This window comes from Tupaia chinensis, unplaced genomic scaffold (genome assembly GCF_000334495.1).
Source record: "Tupaia chinensis unplaced genomic scaffold, TupChi_1.0 Scaffold143976_1, whole genome shotgun sequence".
Taxonomy (NCBI): Eukaryota; Metazoa; Chordata; class Mammalia; order Scandentia; family Tupaiidae; genus Tupaia; species Tupaia belangeri.
The window spans coordinates 529,689-548,145 of NW_006203827.1; the positions used below are offsets into that span (position 1 = coordinate 529,689).

An 18,457-nucleotide genomic window follows, 5' to 3' on the forward strand; every position below is an offset into this window, starting at 1 on the left:
TTCTATTTTTTCACCTTGATGCCCCTCTCTCAACCTCCCCCATTTCTCATCCTCCTCCCACATTGTCTCTAGTATCCACAGTTGCTCTCCATGCATTAATATCTTCCAATATTTCAGTTTCTGCCACAGATTGCAGACATTTGGTTTAAACTGAGTGAGGACATAAAATGATTCTCTTTAAAAATCTGGCTTGCTTTGCTTACCAGTAAATCTTGCATATTCATCAACTTTCCATCAAATGCCAGGGTATCATTGTTTTTCATGGCTGAGTAGTATTTTGTAATGTATAAGTGCTACACTTTTTCAATCCTTCATCTTTTTGTAGACATTTGTGTTGGTTCTGTCTTAGCAAATGTGAATAATTCCAAAATAAACATGGATGTGCAAGTGTTTTTCTGACTGAATGTATTCCTATCCTTTGGGTAGATACCCAGGAGTGGAACTGCTGGATCATATAGTAGTTTTATTTGTAGATCTTTGAGGAATCTGCATTTTGTTCTTCACAGATGTTGTACTAATTTACATTCCTACCAACAGTGTAGGAGAGTTCCCTTTTCTCCACAGTCTTGCGAGCACTTAACATTCTTTTTTTAAAATTTTCTTTTATTTTTTGGTGAAGTTTTTGCTATAGGGCACGTGCATTCGCCAGAAAGACAGAGACAGACAGAGAGACAGAAAGTGAGAAACTACCCCCCGCCCCGGGAGGGTGGCCACGCCACAATCCCTTCTCCTCCATTCTTCTCTCGAGATCTTGGGCATGCACACATATGCGCCCAGAGTGAGTTTAAGCCACTGATTCTGGGACTCGAACCATGGTTGACTACATGAGAATCCAGCAACATAGCCATTACGCCAACTGCTGGTCCCAATATTTTTTATTTTTTTAATCTTAGTGATTCTGACTGTGGTTAGATGGTACCTCATTGTGGTTTTGATTTGCACCCTTATCATAAGTGACATTGAGCATATTTTGTTATACTTTTTGGCTGTTTGTATGGCTTCCTTAGAGAGTTGACTGTTCAGCTCATTTGCCCACTTTTTTTTCCAGTTGCAAATACTATACACGTTATTATCAACAGGTAATAAACCATTTCTGTGTCCCACAAATATCCCAACTCTCCATTTTTCCTCCCCGATTTCCTTCCGTATACTCTTCTTCTCCCCCACCCTCCATCCACATGGTCTCCAGTGTCCATAACTATTTTCACTGCTTTTATGTCCTCCAATCTCAATCTCTACCATGGAGTGCAGACAGTTGATATATATTAAGTGGACACATACAATGTCTCTCTTCCATAGCTTTTGGGCACTTCTTAATGGGCTGATTTTTCTTTTGGGGGGGGATGGGTAAGCTGCTTGAGTTTCCTGTATATGCTGGTTAGCAGATCCTTATATGAGGCATAGTTTTCAAATATATTCTCCCATAGAGAGTGTTGCTAATTTACTCTAATTATTGTTTCTTTTGCTGTGTAGAACATTTTAACCTGATGTAATCCTACCTGTCCATTTTTGGGATTATAGCCTGTGCGTTGGAGGTCTTATTTAAGAAGTCTTTGCCTACTCTAATGTCTCCAAGAGTTTCCCCTGTGTTATCCATGAGTAGTTCTATAGTGTGAAATGTTAGGCTTAGATCTTTGATCCATCTTGAGTTGATTTTTGTCACTGATGAGAGATAGGGGTGCAGTTTCATCTTTCTGCAAGTGGATATCCACTTTTCCCAGCACCATTTGCTAAAGAGATTTTTCTTTCCCCCACTGAATTGATTGATGCTCTTTGTGAAAAATCAGTTGGCTGTGGTTTGGAGTTTATTTCTGAGGTCTCTATTCTGTTCCATTGGTCCACATGCCTGCTTTGGTGCTAGTACCATGCAGTTTTGATTATCACAGATCTGTAATACATTATGGGGTCAGGGAGTGAGATGCCTCCTACTCTGCCCTTGTTGTGCAGTACTGCCTTGGCAATATGCAATCTTTTTTTTTTTTTTTTGAGAGGTTTTTGCTATAGGGCATGTGTGCTCACCAGAAAGGCAGAGAGAGACAGAGAGACAAAAAGTGAGAAATCACCCCCTCAGGGGGGATGACCACACCACAATCCCTTTTCCTCCATTCTTTTGAGATCTTGGGCATGCATGCACACACGCCCGGCATGAATTTAAACCACCAGGTCTGGGATTCAAACCGTGGTCAACTACATGGAAGTCCAGCAACGTAGCCACTATGCCATCTGCTGGTCCTGGCATTATGCAATCTTTTATGACTCCAGACAAACTATGATTGTTTTTCTAAATCTACGAAGAATGTCTTTGGTAATTTGATAGGGATTGTATTAAATATATACATAAATTTGGGTAGAATTTACATTTTGATAGTATTAATTCTTCCAAATCAGAAATATGGGGTGTCTTTCCACTTTTTTATGTAATTTTCAATTTCTTTTTTTTAGTTTTTCATGATTTACCTTGTAAAAGTCTGACTTATTTGGTTAGGTTTATTCCTAGGTATCCTATAAATTTTCTGGTTATTGTAAATGGGATTACTTTCTTCAAATGTACCTCACTCTACTCACTGTTAATGTATAGAAATGCTATAGATTTTTGTATGTTTATTTTGTATTCTGTCACTTTATTGTATTAATTTATCACTTTCAAGAGTTTTTTTGTGTGTGTGTGGATTCTTTCGGGTTTTCTTTGTATATCATTATATTATTTGTAAATACAGACAATTTCACTTATTTTCCTATTTGAAAATCTTTTATTGTATTCTCCTGTCTGATTGCATTGACTAGGACTTCCAATACTATACTGAAAAGGAATGTAGAAAGTGGGCAGCCATATCTTCTTCCAGTTTTTTAGTGAAAAAACATACAGCTTTTCCTCATTCAGTATGATGTTAGCTATGGGTTTTTCTATAAATGGCTTTTATTGAGAAAAGTCCTTTCTATGCTTATTTTACTGAAAGTCTTAATCATGCATGGATGTTGTATTTTGTCAAATGCTTTATCTGCATTGATTAATATGATGATATGGTTATTAGTCTTTCTGTTAATATGGTGTACTACACTTTTGGTTTGCATGTTCAACAATCCTTGCATCCCTGGAATAAAGTCTACCTGCTTGTGGTTTATAATCTTTTTCTATGTAATTGGATATGATTAGCTAGTATCTTCTTGAGAATTTTTGCATACATATTAATCAGAGATATTAGTCTGGAGTAGTCCTTTTTGGTTGTGTCCTTGTTTCTTTGAGGGATGAGGATGATGGAAATGTCCTTGATTTAACTTGAGAGGCTTCATTCCTTTTGCATTTTTAGAAGTAACTTGGGTGGAATGAGGGTTAGCTCTTCATTAAAAGTTTGGTAGGGAACCAGCAGTTAGCGTAATGGTTATGTCGCTGGACTCCCATGTAGTTGACTGCAGTTCGAGTTCCGGACCCAGTGGCTTAAACTCATGCCAAAGGTGTGTGTGTGTGCATGCTCAAGATCCTGAGAGGAGAATGGAGGAGAAGGGATTGTGGCATGGACATCGGTGATTGCGCTCTTTCTGACTATCTCTCTGTCTTTCTGGTGAACGCATGTGTCCTATAGTAAAAACCTCTCAAAAAAAAAAAAGTTTGGTAGAATTCAGAAGTGAAGTCATCAGGACCTGGATTTTTCTTTGTTGGGAAACTCTTACTGATTCAATCTCATTGCTTGTTATGGGTCTATCAGGCTTTCGATGTCATCCTGATTCAATCTTGGTAGATTATATGTGTCCAGGAAGTAGTCCATTTCATCCAGCTTTTCTTGTTTGTTGGCATATAGTCACTCAGTATTCTCTAATGATCTTCTGTATTTCTGTAATGTCTGTCGTAATATTGTCTGTTGCATTGCTGATTTGATTTATTGGTTCTTTTCCTTTTTCTCCTTAATTATTCTAACTGACAGTATGTCAGTGTTGTTTATCTTCTCCAAGAACCAGTTTTTGGTTTTATTTATTTTCTGTATAGTTCATTTAATATTTAATTTATTTCTGCTTGAATCTTTATCATTTCTTTTCTCCTGACATTATTTTTTAATTTTTAAATTTACATTTCTATAAGCAAACATTACAGATAATTTTTAAAAACAGAGTACTTTACATTTTTTTATCTGTTAAATGTTTCTTCTCTTTTCCCCTCCCACTCACCTTCTCCCACTATCTCCCCTATTCTAAAAATAATTTATTTTATACATTCATTCCCTAAATATGTCCCCATTTAGTATATACCAAATGTTTACATTCTATGGTAGGAACTGAAAGACTGGAAGATGTAAAAGATTGGAGAACAATCATGAATACTAGAGACAGTGTTGGAGAAGGGTGGAAAATGGGGGAGGGTGAGAAGGAAATCAAGGGTAAACAGAAAAAAAAGAAAAACATTTATTTATTTATTTATTTATTGGAGAGGTTTTTTTATAGGACGCATGCACCTGCCAGAAAGACAGACAGACAGAAAGTGAGACATCACCCCCCCTCCCCCAGGAGGATGGCCACACTACAATCCCTTCTCCTCCATTCTCCTCTCAGGATCTTGGGCATGCATGCACATACACCTGGCATGAGTTTAAGCCACTGGGTACAGGACTCGAACCGTGGTCTACTACATGGGAGTCCAGTGACACAGCCATTACACTAACTGCTGGTCCCAAGAATGGAAAAAAAAATAATTTTTGTTTTTCAAGTTTTCTGAAGTATGTTCTTAGGTTTTCTATTTGCCATCTTTCCATCTTTTTTCTTATATTGCTATGAACTTCCCTGCTATGACTGCTTCGGCTGTGTTTCATGGGTTATGGAAACTTATGGGTGGATTCATTATAATTGGTTTCAATGAATCTTTTCATTTCAGTCTTAATTTCTTCAATGATTATGAAGTCATTCAGGAATAAGTTGTTTAGTTTCCATATCTTTGTGTATTTTTGAGGGTTCTTTCTGAAGTTAATATCAAGTTTAATTCCATCATAGTCAGAGAAGATGCTGGATACAGCTTCTATGGCTTTGAAATTATAAAGGCCTATTTTGTGCCCTATCATGTGGTCAGTCTTCGAAAAGGTTCCACGTAGGTTGAGAAAAATGTGTATTTTGTGGTTACTTGGTGGAAGGTTCTATAGATGTCTATCAAGTTTATTTGAGTTATGGTTTCATTCACATCCTGTATCTCTTTGCTTATTTTACATCTAGATGATCTGTCCAAAGGAGATAGTGGGGTGTTGAGATCCCCAATGATTAGTTTATTGCAGTCTATTGATCTTTTTTAATCTAGCAGTCTTTCTTTCACATATTTGGGTGCTCCCAAGTTGGGTGCATAGATATATATAAATGTTATATCTTCCTGGTGGATTAGTGCTTTTAGTGCCATATAATGGGCTTCTTTGTCTCCTCTTACAGCTTTTGTCTTGAAGCCTATTTTGTCTGAAATACTTCTCCTGGCTCCAGCCATTTTTTGATTTCCATTTGCATGAAATAACTTTTTCCAGACCTTCACTTTTTGTCTAGGTAAGTCTTCATCCACAAGGTACATTTCTTGTAGGCAGCAAATGTATTTCTGTTCATTTTTTTTCCATTCAGCTAGTTTGTGTCTCTTGACTAGAGAATTTTTAAAGAGATTTTTGTTATAGGGCTCATGTACTCACCAGAGAGACAAAAAGAGAAAAATACCCCCCCGGGGGGGGTTGATCATGCCACAATTCCTTCTCCTCAGTTCTCTGTTTGGGATTTGGGGCACGCACATGTGCCTGGCATGAATTTTAAGCCACCAAGTCTAGGACTCAAACCAGTTGTCTTCTTATCTCTGTGATCTCTCTTTAGTTTTCCTTGTATAGTACTTCCTTCAGTATTTCTTGAAGAGCTGGTCTAGTTTTGGTAAGTTATTTCAAGCTCTGTTTATCTGAGAATGTTTTATATATATATATATATTTTTTTTCTTCCAATCTGAAGCATAATCTTGTTGGGTATAGTATTCTGGGTTGAAATTGTTTTTCTTTTAAATATTTTGAATACGTCTTCCAATTATTTTCTTTCCTGTATTATTCTATTTGAGAGGTCTGATGTTAGCCCAATGGGGTAATCTTTGCAAGTCACTTGATGTTTCTCTCTTGTCATTTTTAGAATCTTGTCTTTGTCTGTGATTTTTGCCAATCTGGCTATGATATGCCATGGAGAAGATCTTCTTATGTTGGTTCTATTCAGGGTCCTTTGTATTTCTTGTGTATGGATGTCTGAATGCTGCTCTAGATTTGAAAAGTTTTCTGCAATTATTTCATGGAATAGATCCTCTATGTCCTTGTCTGAGTCCTCACCTCCTGGGTGCTTTCTGGTATATAGTATTTCCTGTATGTTGTCTTCATATTTTTCTTGGTTATTTTTTTCATTTTTTATGGTTTTATCTAAATCAAACGTTTGTCTTCTAGATCAGAGATTATATCTTTTGTATGGTCTAATCAGTTATTAATACTTTCGAGGGAGGTTTTGATTTTCTGTATTACAGTATGCATCTTAACCACCTCACCACCTGCTGGTCCAGCAAAGATTTAAAAAAAAAATAAGATCCCTAAAGCATGGGTAACTACTCTGAACAGACAAGTGGGATTATATTAAGATAGAAAGCTTCTGCAAAGCAAAAGAAGCAATAGAGTAAGGAGACATCCCACAGAATGAGAGAAAATATTTGCAAACTATACTTCAAATAAGAATGTACAGGGAACTCTGTTCTCCCACAAAAAGTTACAATAATCCAATTTTAAAATGGGCAGTCAGTCTGAACAGACAAATCTCAAAAAAAGACATACAGAGATCCTGTCAGAGGCTCCAGAGTGTTGAGTGTGACTGAGGTGATAGGATGAGAAGGGAGAGAGAAGCCATCATCCCACTAAACAGCCGAGAGTCAGAGGCTTAGTAACACTGCCCAGGTGGCCTGCCCAGGTTCACAACAGGGCCTGCACTGTTCACAGTGTCTGATGGTGGTGGTTGTACCGAAGGAGTCCATGCAGTTTTCTGTGACTGCAGAATCATTTATGGAATGTAAACTGGGTATGATCTTTAAGGACATGGCCATTTATTTCTCCTGGGGAGAGTTAGGGCTCCTGATGAGACTTGTACTGTGATATAATGCTGGATACCTTGGACTTGTAACATCCTTAGATTACTGCAATAGAATAAAGGATGAGGTGATACTTTCTGAGCAGATTGTATCTGTAGAAGTATCACAGATCAGGACTTCTAAGGCATGCTTATTCACCCAGCAGACCCACCTCTGTGAGATGTGCGTCCCAGTCTTGAAAAACATTTTGCAACCCACATCCCATTGCCATCATTAATCCCTCAAGAGTGCAGCCATGGAGAATGGAGTAGCAGCAGTCAGTAAGAAACTGAGGGAAGAAGATTGCCTCAGACCTCCCACTGACTTTCAACTGCTCCAGATATGTCCCAGATTGGCCACTCCCACATCCCTGTGCTACAATTCATCCTTCTGCACCTGCACCACAGAGCAGGTAGCAACAGCTGTGAGTGAGATAAACTGAAGGAGGAAGATCTCTCACTGCCTTCCAACTGCCCCAGGATCATTTTGAGATTTCATAGCTTACTAAACAGTGTGGTACTATGACTCCTACTCCCTGCTCCAGTTGAAACTCTACCTCAGCCTTAGGTGCACTGGTCCCAAGAGTCTGGGAAAGGAACCACCACCTAAAGCTGGCTATATACACACTTCTCTGACTGGAAGACAAGTCTCTCAATCAAGGACATATCTAAGAAGTAGAGTTCCTCTTCCCACCTCACACTACAGAATTGAGAGGAGAAAAGTAGGAAGAAGTGCATAATTCATCAGATGAGTTGAAGCCAGCACAGAGGCACAAGAAAAATGAAAAAAAAAAAAAACCAACAAGGAAACACCTCTCCCTAAACAAAACAGATCAACTCTTCCTCAACCATAAAAAGCACGAAAGAATTCACAGGATTGTCAGAAAAGGAATTTGGAATATTCATGCTGACAGATGAGGAAGCCTTTCCAGAGTTTGAAAGAGGAGATAGACACCATAAAAAAGAACCAACTAGAACTACCAGAGATAGAGACAGTAATAAAGAAAATCAAGACCTTCCTCAGAAGTATTAATAGCAGATAGGAACACAGAAGACAGAATCTCTGAGCTGGAAGACAAAACCTTTGACTTAGATAAAATCACCAAAACTAATGAAAACAAAATTTAAAAAATGAGGACAACATATGGGAAATATTATGCTCTATTAAATGCCCAAATATCCAAATAATAGGTATTCCAGAAGGCAAAGAATCAGACAAGAGCATAGAAGATCTATTCCATGAATACTTCCAGAAAATACCCCAGACCTAGAGAAGAATTCAGACATCCAGACTCAAAAAATTCAAAGTACCCCAAGTAGAATCAACATAAGAAAATCCTCTCCACAGTACATCATAGCCAGATTCTAAGATTGGCAAAAGAGAAATGTCAAGTCATTTACAAAGGTTATTCTATTAGGCTAACATCAGACCTCTCAACTGAAACAATGCCAACAAAAAAGAAAGGGAAGGTGTATTCAAAATATTAAAAGAAAAACAACTTCAAGAATATTATACCTGGTAAGATTATCCTTTAAAGGGGAAGAATGAATAAAATTCTACAATAAACAAAACTTGAATAATTCTCCAATATGAGACCAGCTCTTCAAGAAGTACTGAAAGGAGTACTATATCAGGAAAATTAAAGAGAGAGAGACAGAAACAAGAGAACAAAAAACAATCAAGAAAATGACTAACAAAGTGATAGGGATAAATTTTCTAATATTGATAAAGGTTAAATATTATTTTTTAGGGTTTTATGTGTTTTTTTTGTTCAATTGGATAATTCATTTATACAGAGAAATAATTTGGATTGATTTATTTATAATTTTTTACAATGTTCATTTCCACTGGCCAAATATATTTCAAACAATCAACACTGACTCGAATTGATCACCATTATACATCTGCCATGACATAGGGCTTTTAGTTCTCCTCCCTCCTTTTTTTTGCTGTCTACAGGAAGCATATTTTATTGATTTATTTTTAATTTTTAATTATTATTATTTATACATTCAATTGCTATACATCACTTAGATTGTAAATAAATTTTACCCAGCATGATACACATCTCATCAACAGATAACAAACTATATCTGTGTCCCACAAGTATCTTATCTCTCCATTTTTCCCCTAATTTCCTTTCCTGCACTCTTCCCCTCCCACACTTCCTTCCACTTTGTATCTAGTGTCCATAACAATTTTTAATGCTTTTATGTCCTCCAGTCTTTCAGTCTCTACCATAGAATGCAGACAGTCTGTTTATGGTAAATGAAGACATACAATGTCTCTCTTTCAGTTCTTTCCCCTTTAAAGACTACGATCTCATTTAACAGAAACTTTTTGCATTAAAAGATTTAGTAGTCTTTTCTTTTCAGCTTACAAATAAATCCACCAAACTTGACCTTATATGGTGAAATTGCCAACACACTTCATCTTTTCTTTTCAAACTAATTATATGCAGGTATCACCAAACACAGCAAATAAAGTTTATGTCCCCTAAAACTTTCTACAGCTTATTACACACTCTCGAACTGAGCTTTTCCAGTCTCCTCTCACATTCTTGTACAATCAGACATTTAGAAAACAAAACTACTCTTTTTTCCCTTTCTAAAATCTACTACCAGTCAACTGCCTTCTCTCTTATTTTCCAGACAGCCTTAAACTTTCACAAAATCCTCAAAGCGACTTTCTTTCAGTATTCTAGAACATATTTTGTCATTCCATGTGTACTTACTGCCATGAAATCCTACACTTTAAATATTGCAATTTCCTTAATTGGCTCAAAACCAGTATGACTTGGTTTCATTTGGTAAAGTTCTTATGATTAAAAAAACAAAACTACACACACACACACAAACACACACATACCAGAAAGAAACTTCTTTATGGGTGTGCCAATTTGAAAGGCATCAAAGTAAAAAAAAAAATACTCAAAAAAATTAAAAATGAGGAATGTATAGTAAAAAAAGCAACAAACTAATATAAACCATTCCAGTTGATAAATTGAAAAACTTAGCAAATTTTATAGTTTATTTTTCAAGGAAGTTATGTTTCAATGTAAATTTTGAAATATCCAAACATAAATACCATACACATTTTTAGGTGCCAATTAAAACATTCAAAATTAGCATACAGTTTATTAAAGAAACACAGTATTTGAAAAATCTACGTATTGATGAATACTTGTAAATATCATAATTGGTTGGTATTAGAAAGGAATGGTGAACCCAGAAATAGGAGAAAGTCTATTTCACAAACATTTCATTTGATTAAGAGTTCAGGCTTGGGGGTCAGCAGGTGGCATGGTCGTTAAGGGGAATAGACTCCCGCATGGCTGATTGTGCTTTGAGTCCCAGACCTGGTGGCTTGCTTTCTCACTTTCCCTCTTCTCCTGTCTCTTGCTCTGTCCCTCTCATTTATTTGTTAAAATAGTGATAAAATAATTCTTTTTCTTTTTTCTTTTTTTGGAGAGGTTTTTGCTACAGGGCGCGTGTGCTCCCCAGACAGATGGAGAGAGACATAGGGGCAGAAAGTGAGAAATCACCCCCCAGGGGGGATGGTCACGCCGCAATCCCTTCTCCTCCATTCTCCTCTCGGGATCTTGGGCACGCATGCACATGCGCCCAGCGTGAGTTTTAAGCCACCGGGTCCGGGACACGAACCGCGGTCGACTACGTGGGAGTCCAGCGACATAGCCATTACGCTAACTGCTGGTTCCCAAAATAATTCTTTTTCTAAAAGTATATGAACATTCATCTTTTCTGTAAATCTGAAATCATTCCAAAATAAGTTTATTTTTAAATGTGAAAAAAAATCTGAGAAAATATCTTTTTTATAAAAAGACGAATTTGAGTGAGTGCATACACCCTATAGCAAAAACCTCTAAAAAAATAGTAAAAAAGACTAATTTTATAGTAATTTGTAGATAGTTAGCTGCTATTTAAAAAATAATAATAAAAGAACCAGGGAACCAGCAGTTAGCGTAATGGCTATGTCGCTGGACTCCCACGTAGTTAACCGCGGTTCGTGTCCCGGACCCGGTGGCTTAAAACTCACGCCGGGCGCGTGTGTGTGCGTGCCCAAGATCCCGAGAGGAGAATGGAGGAGAAGGGATTGAAGTGTGACCATCCCCCCTGGGGGGTGATTTCTCGCTTTCTGTCTCTATGTCTCTCTCTGTCTGTCTGGTGAGCGCATGCGCCCTACAGTGAAAATCTCTCAAAAAAAAAAAAAAAAAAAGAACCAAAAAAACTCCAAAAATGTTGCAATGGTATAAAGTAACCTTATGATGCTCCATCCCATGCTCACATTCAACGAGAAAGAAAACTACACATTTATAAACAGTCTCTCCACCAGCGAAAACAGAGAGCTTCCTTTATACCAGAGTCTCCTTCCATTTGTCACTTAACTGGGCTTTGTCCCTTAAATTTTGGAAGCCAGGCTATGCTTGGTGTGCCTTTACACACTTGGTGTCTCCTGCAGTCTGTATACTAGGATAACACTGAAGATTTTTCGATTTATGACTGAATAATGCTGGAAATCATGGATGCCCATCTCTGGGCTCCGAAGTTTGTGGCAGAGGGGCAGTTCTCTTCACACTCCTCTAGGAGCTGCAGCAAGCCCTGGGGCTCTTAGGGGCTGGCAGCCTGCTGGGAAGGGGCCATGGCTGCTCAAATACAATTGGACAACTGCTGCTTATGGAAAATGTCATTGGCCTGGAGAGTGTTAGACTGGGCTGGAGAGGGATTTTGGAAGCAAACTCTAGATATTTTAGATTTATCTGAGTTGCTGAAAGCCCCTTGAAAGGATCTTCTCATGCACATACCTCTATCCTGCAGGTCCTCTAGCACCAATTCCTGTACTGGGTTGGCTGTCGGTACTCCTGGTAAGAATGATGTTCATTTTGGGTCACAGGCCAAGTCAGAACCAAGATGTTTTGAAATAGGAAAATGTAAAGTTTGTGTCCATTTTTATTCTTCAGGTCTCCATGACTCAGCAACACTGCCTTGTTTTGATTTGAGAGTCCTGCTTTTCATCTAGGTACTCCAGCTTGTCGATATAATATTGGCACTCAGATTCACCTTTCTTCAAGTTGATATAAGAGAGACCACCTTGTATTATCAATACAGCTTCCTCTTCTAAAAGATCAGGGTGGTCTTTTGGAGTGTGTCTAAGAATTTCATTTAACAGTAAAGGATAACTTACTAGGTGATTTCAAGGGATATCTAGGAAGCTCCAGAGATCTAGTTTTTGACTGAAGGGAGACTCCAGACATCACGGGAGGAAGTCTTGGACTCTTGGATACTGTTTCTTTTGAAGCCTGTCTGATCAGGCTTCATTGCTTCTCCTATTCTTGCTAGTAAATCTTCATGGAGAGGTATGCAAGCATCCAAATCACCAAATATGTGTGTGAGTTTCTCTTCTGATCTGAGAGACAACTTTAACATCAGGTCATGGTAGGCCTTTCTTGCAAATCTGAGATCCTCAATGAGATTCTGTTCACCTTGAGACACTTCATATATTACACCCTCATGTTTGATCTCTTGGGTGGTCAAAGTCTCCTTCATGCTGGTATTTAGCATCTCTGACCACAGCACATTGCTTCTTCTTTTGGCAGGTGTGGGGACTGCTGACCTGCTAGATAACTTCTGGGCAGGGGCTGGAGATTTGTGGTCATCACAAAGGGTAAATGACTGTATTGTTTAACCAAAATGTCTGACTGCATCATTTCTTATAGGAGAGATTAAATTTGCCAGGGATGTGACACAGGCTAGAGGCCGAACTCTTGTATTGCTTGGCTCTTCTTAACCTCTGGAGGACTGATTATTAACATACAAGAATCATATATGGTCCTTTTAATAGGTAGGAGACCTCTGATCTCACCATGCATCACCATGCTTTACTAAGTATCCCTTCAAAGCTGCTGAATTAATCCAGCCTGAGTCAACCCTATAGCAAATCTCTGCAGAAGCACACAGGCTGTTTTTTTCCGAACGTTCAGCCACCTGTGACAGCAGTGTGTCCATGCCTCCTGATAGAGTTGGAGTTGACTGCTTCTGCCAAAATGTTAAATGTTGATGGATTAAATTCTCCAATCAAAAGATACAGACTAGCTGAATAGATAAAAAACCAGAAACCCTCTATTTGCTACCTATAAAAAATGAACCTCGTGGATGAAGACATCTAGGAACTAAAAATGAAGGACTTATAAAAGATATTTCATACAAATGGAAGTAAAATAAAAACTGGAATCATGATACAGATATCAGACAAAATAGTCTTTAAGATAAAAACTGTAAGTGAAGACAAAGAAGGACATTGTATAGAACCAAAGGGGATAATCCACCAAGAAGATATAACAGTTATAAATAACTATTTATCTATCTCTGGAGCACACAAGTACATGAAAAAAAAAAAACTACTAGATCTAAAGGAAGAGATAGACTGCAATGAACTAATTGTTGGGGGAATCTCAATACTCCACTATCTCCTTTGGAAAGATCAGATCATCTAGACAAAAAATAAGCAAAGAGATACAGGATCTAAATGATACCACAAATCAAATGGACATGACAGAGAACTATATAAGCTCCCACTCAACAACCACATACTATACGTTATTCTCACCACTGAATGGAACCTTTTTGAAGAGACCACATGATAGGACACAAAACAAGCATTTATGAATTCAAATGCATAGAAAAAATTCCCAGCATTTTTTCTAACCATGATGGAATTAAACTTCATATTAACTTCAGAAAGAATCCTTGAAAATAAACATGTGGAAACTAAACAATCTACTCTTGAATGACTTCATAATCAGAGAAGAAAGTAAGACTGAAATGAAAAGATTCATTGAAACCAATGATAATGAGTCCATGAGTTTCTATAATCCATAGGACACAGCAAAAGTAGTCATAAGAAGGAAGTTCATAGCAATGAGGGCATATAAGAATGAAACACAAAGGTGGAAAATTGACAACCTAATGGCACGGCACACCTCAGGGAATTGGATAAACAGTAACAATAAAAAATGTCAGGAGAAACAAAATAATAAACATTTGAGCAGAAATAAAAGAAATAGATAATAAACAAACTATACAGAAAATAAATAAATCCAAAAGTTGGATCTTTGAAAAGATAAATAAAATAGATACACCATTAGCTAGTCTAATTATGAAGAAAAGGAAAGGAATCAGATAAATCAATTCACAAATAACAGAAATACAAAAGATCACTAGAAAATACTATATGCCAACAAACAATTCTGGATGAGATGTACAAGTTTCTGGACACATATAATCTACCAAAACTGAATCAAGAAGATCATGAAAGCCTGAATACACCAATAACAAGCAATGAAATAGAATCAGTAATAAATAACCTCTAAACAAAAAAAGAGGTCCTGATGGTTTCACTTCTGAATTTTACAAAGCTTTTGAAAAAGAGCTAACCCCCATTCTACTCAACTTATTTCTAAAAATCCAAAAGGAAGAAATTAATTTTATAAAGACTTGATTACTTTCATGCCCAAAACAGACAAGGAAATAATAAAAAGAAAGATAACAATAGACCAATATTTCTGATGAATACAGTGGCAAAAAATTTCAACAAGATACTAGCAAATAAAATATAATGACACATTAAAAAGATTATACACTATGAACAGGAAGGTTTTATTCCAGGGATGCAAGGATGGTTCAACATATACAAAATCAGACATTTAATACACCATATTAGCAGAAAGGATGATAAAATATTATAATCATATCAATTGATGCAGGAAAAGCATTTGATAAAATACAACATTCCTTCATGATTAAGACTCTCAGTAAAATTTGGATAGAAGGGACATTTATCAATATAAAAACACCATATCACCATATGCAAAAACCCTATAGCTAACATCACTGAATGGAATGAAGCTGAAAGTTTTTTTTCACTAAAAACTGGAAGACAAGGTTGCCCACTTTCACTGCTCCTTTTCAATATAGTACTGGAATTCCTAGCCAATGCAGTCAGAGAAGAGAATAAAATAACAGGCATTCAAATAGAAAAAGAAGTGAATCTATTTATATTTGCAGATGACATGATTATATACATAGAAAATCCAAATTAATCAACCAAAATACTCTTGGAAGTGATAAATGAGTAAAGTAGCAGAATACAAAATCAACATATAAAAATCTATAGCATTTGTAAACACGACAATGAGGAGACTGAGGTAGAATTGAAGAAAGCAATCCTATTTACAATGTCCACAAAAAGTATATGATGCCTAGGAATAAATCTTACCAAAGAAGTAAAAAATTTCTACAATAAAAACTTTAAAAAGAAATTGAAGATGATACCAAAAAAATGGAAAGACATACCATGTTCCTGTATTGGAAGACTTAATATAATCAAAATGTCAACCTTATCAAAATTGATCTACAAATTTAATGCAATCCCAATCAAATTACCAAAGATAATCTTTAAGATTTAGAAAAAAACAATCATACAATTTGACTGGAATCATAAAAGACCCCATATTGTCAAAGCAAGAAGAGTGGAGTAGGAGGCATCTCAGTCTCTGAACTCTAAATATATTAAAAAGTTGTGATAATCAAAATAGCATGGTATGGGCTCAAAAACAGACATGTGTACCAATGGAACAGAATAGAAACCCCAGAAATAAACCCCAAAAACATACAGCCAACTAATTTTTGACAAAGAAACTTAGTCCAGTAGGGGGAAAATTTTCTTTAGCAAATGGTGGTGGAAAAACCAGGGGTCCACCTACAGAAAGATAAAACTGGACCTCTATCTCTCATCATTAACAAAAATCAACAGAAGATAGGTCAAAAATCTAAACCTAAGATCTCAAAGTGTAAAACTAATGGTGAACAACATTCTTAGAGACATCAGAATAAACAAAGACTTCTTTAAAAAGAATCCCAAAGCACAAACAATAATCCCCAAAATAGACAAGTGGGATTACATCATGTTTAAAAGCTTCTGCACTCTAACAATAATTAGAGTGAATCAACAACTCTCTGATTAGGAGAATATATTTGCAAACTTACAGATAAGGGACTGATATACAGGGAACTCAAGAAGCTTACCTGAAAAAAAATGATAAACCCAATCAAAAGATGGGAAAATGAGCTAAACAGATAACTCTCTAAGGAAGACTTATGAACATACAGGAAGCTTATGAAAAAAAATGCTCAACATCTGGGAGATCCAAATCAAAACCACACTGAAATACCACTTAACTCCAATCAGAATGGCTAACATTAAAAAATAAAAAATATTGGGGCCAGTAGGTGGTGAGGTGGTTAAAGGAAATGGATTCTCACGTGGTTGACTGTGGTTCGAGTCCTGGATCTGGCAGTTTGCTTTCTCGCTTTACCTTTTTCTGTGTCTCTCTGATCAAATAAAAAGTAGTAACAAATGGAATTAAATAAATAAACACATCTTTAAAAAAATAAGAAGTGATAGGTGCTGGTGAGGCTATAGTGAAATGGGAACACTCTTACATGGTTGGTGGGAATGTAAATTAGTACTGCCACAGTGGAGAACAATATTGAGGTTCCTCAAAGGCCTATGACTAGAACTGCCACATGATCCAGCAATTCCACTGCTGTGCATCTACTCAAAGGATAGGTATACATTCAGTCAGAAAAGTACTTGCACATGCATGTTCATTGCAGCATTATTCACAATTGCTAAGACATGGAACCAACTCAAATGTCCATGAACAGATGAATGAATTGAAGAAGTGTGGCACATACAAACTATGGAATACTACTGAGGCATTACAAATAGTGAGTCCCTGGCATTTGATAGAAAGTGAACAAATATGGAAGATTTACTGCTAAGTAAGTCAGACTATGAAAGAGAGGCATTGTATGTCCCCACTCAATATGTACCAAATGTCTGCACTCTATGACAGAAACTGAAAGATTGGAAGAAATAAAACCATGGAGAACAATTGTGGATACTTGAGACAGTGTGGGGGGAGGGTGGGAAATGAGGGAAGGTGAGAGGAGGGGAATCAAGAGATAAAAGAAGGAAAACATTTAAGGGTCACAAAAATGGAAACTTATGAGGAGACGATTCCTCATGGCTACTGTGAACTAGGTATTTCAGGGCACTCGAGAAATGAAGATTTTCTACTGATAATTCAGCCTCCAGCAAACAAGCTAGCGTGGCAGGAGAGGCCAGGCCTTCAGAAGATGAGTCCTCGTGGCTCCTGCGAACTGGGTATTTCAGGGCACACGAGAAATGAAGATTTTCTACTGATTGATAATTCAGCCTCCAGCAAACAAGCTAGTGTGGCAGGAGAGGCCAGGCCTTCAGAAGAGGATTCCTCATGGCTACTGGGAACTAGGTATTTCAGGGCACACGAGAAATGAAGCTTTTCTGCTGATAATTCAACCTCCAGCAAACAAGCTAGCATGGCAGGGAGCCCCACCCACCCCACTGGCCTTCTATCTCTATTTCTGTGTCTCTGTTTCTCCCTGCTTCTGTCTTCCAATATTTTTTTGTAATTTTTCCTTTTTACATTTCTTTTTCAAAGGTAAAGTTTTTCTCTTGCTCTCAGCTCCACCTTTTATCTTGTTAATAATCCTCTCGGGTCCTCCCATCCAGGCAGGAGAGACCAGGCCTTCAGAAGACGATTCCTCATGGCTACTGTGAACTAGGTATTTCGTGCAGCACACAAGCAGTTTTCTATTTTGTGATTTTTTTTTAAAAGAAAACAGTAATTATAATTTTTTCTCTTTTTGTTGTTGTTTCTCTCTCTCTTTTTCATTTTCCTTTTTCCTGTCTCTCCACCCTCCAATATCCATTTAATGTGTTTTTAGACGGATCTAAGAGCACTGTAGCTAAACATCCAAATACTAAGAGGGTTAAAATATTCCCCAATATCTACTGAATCTGCTGCACCAGCGATCACAACAGAACGGCAAAGAGATTCTAGACCACCTCTGTCTGCTTGCTCCTGAACATTCAGGATGAACTTCAAGAATTTGAAAGAAACACACCATCCATCAGATGACAAGAAATCACTGCCAGATCACAAGAAATATGGGAAGACAAGAAAATACCTCTCCTCCAAGGGAAAAGAGTAACTCTTCTTCTTCCACAAGCAGTTCGGTGAAAATCATGATAATGTCTGATAAGGAATTTAGAGCATTCATAATGTCAAAGCTAACAGAGATGGAAGAGAAGAGAGATAAGGAACTGCTAAAGAGAAAGGAGAAAGAAGTTGACGAGTTCCAGGAGATGAGAAATTCTTGCAAGATCTAAAAGAGGAATTACACACTTTACAAAAGACTCAAAAGGAACTGTTAGAGATGAAGTCTATAATACAGGAAGTCAAAA

General features: G+C 37.1%; 1 pseudogene; it reads right to left on the minus strand.

Moving 5' to 3' along the window:
• Positions 1-11,462: 11,462 nt before the first annotated feature.
• Positions 11,463-12,983, minus strand: LOC102467879 (neuroepithelial cell-transforming gene 1 protein pseudogene; annotated as a pseudogene).
• Positions 12,984-18,457: the final 5,474 nt, after the last annotated feature.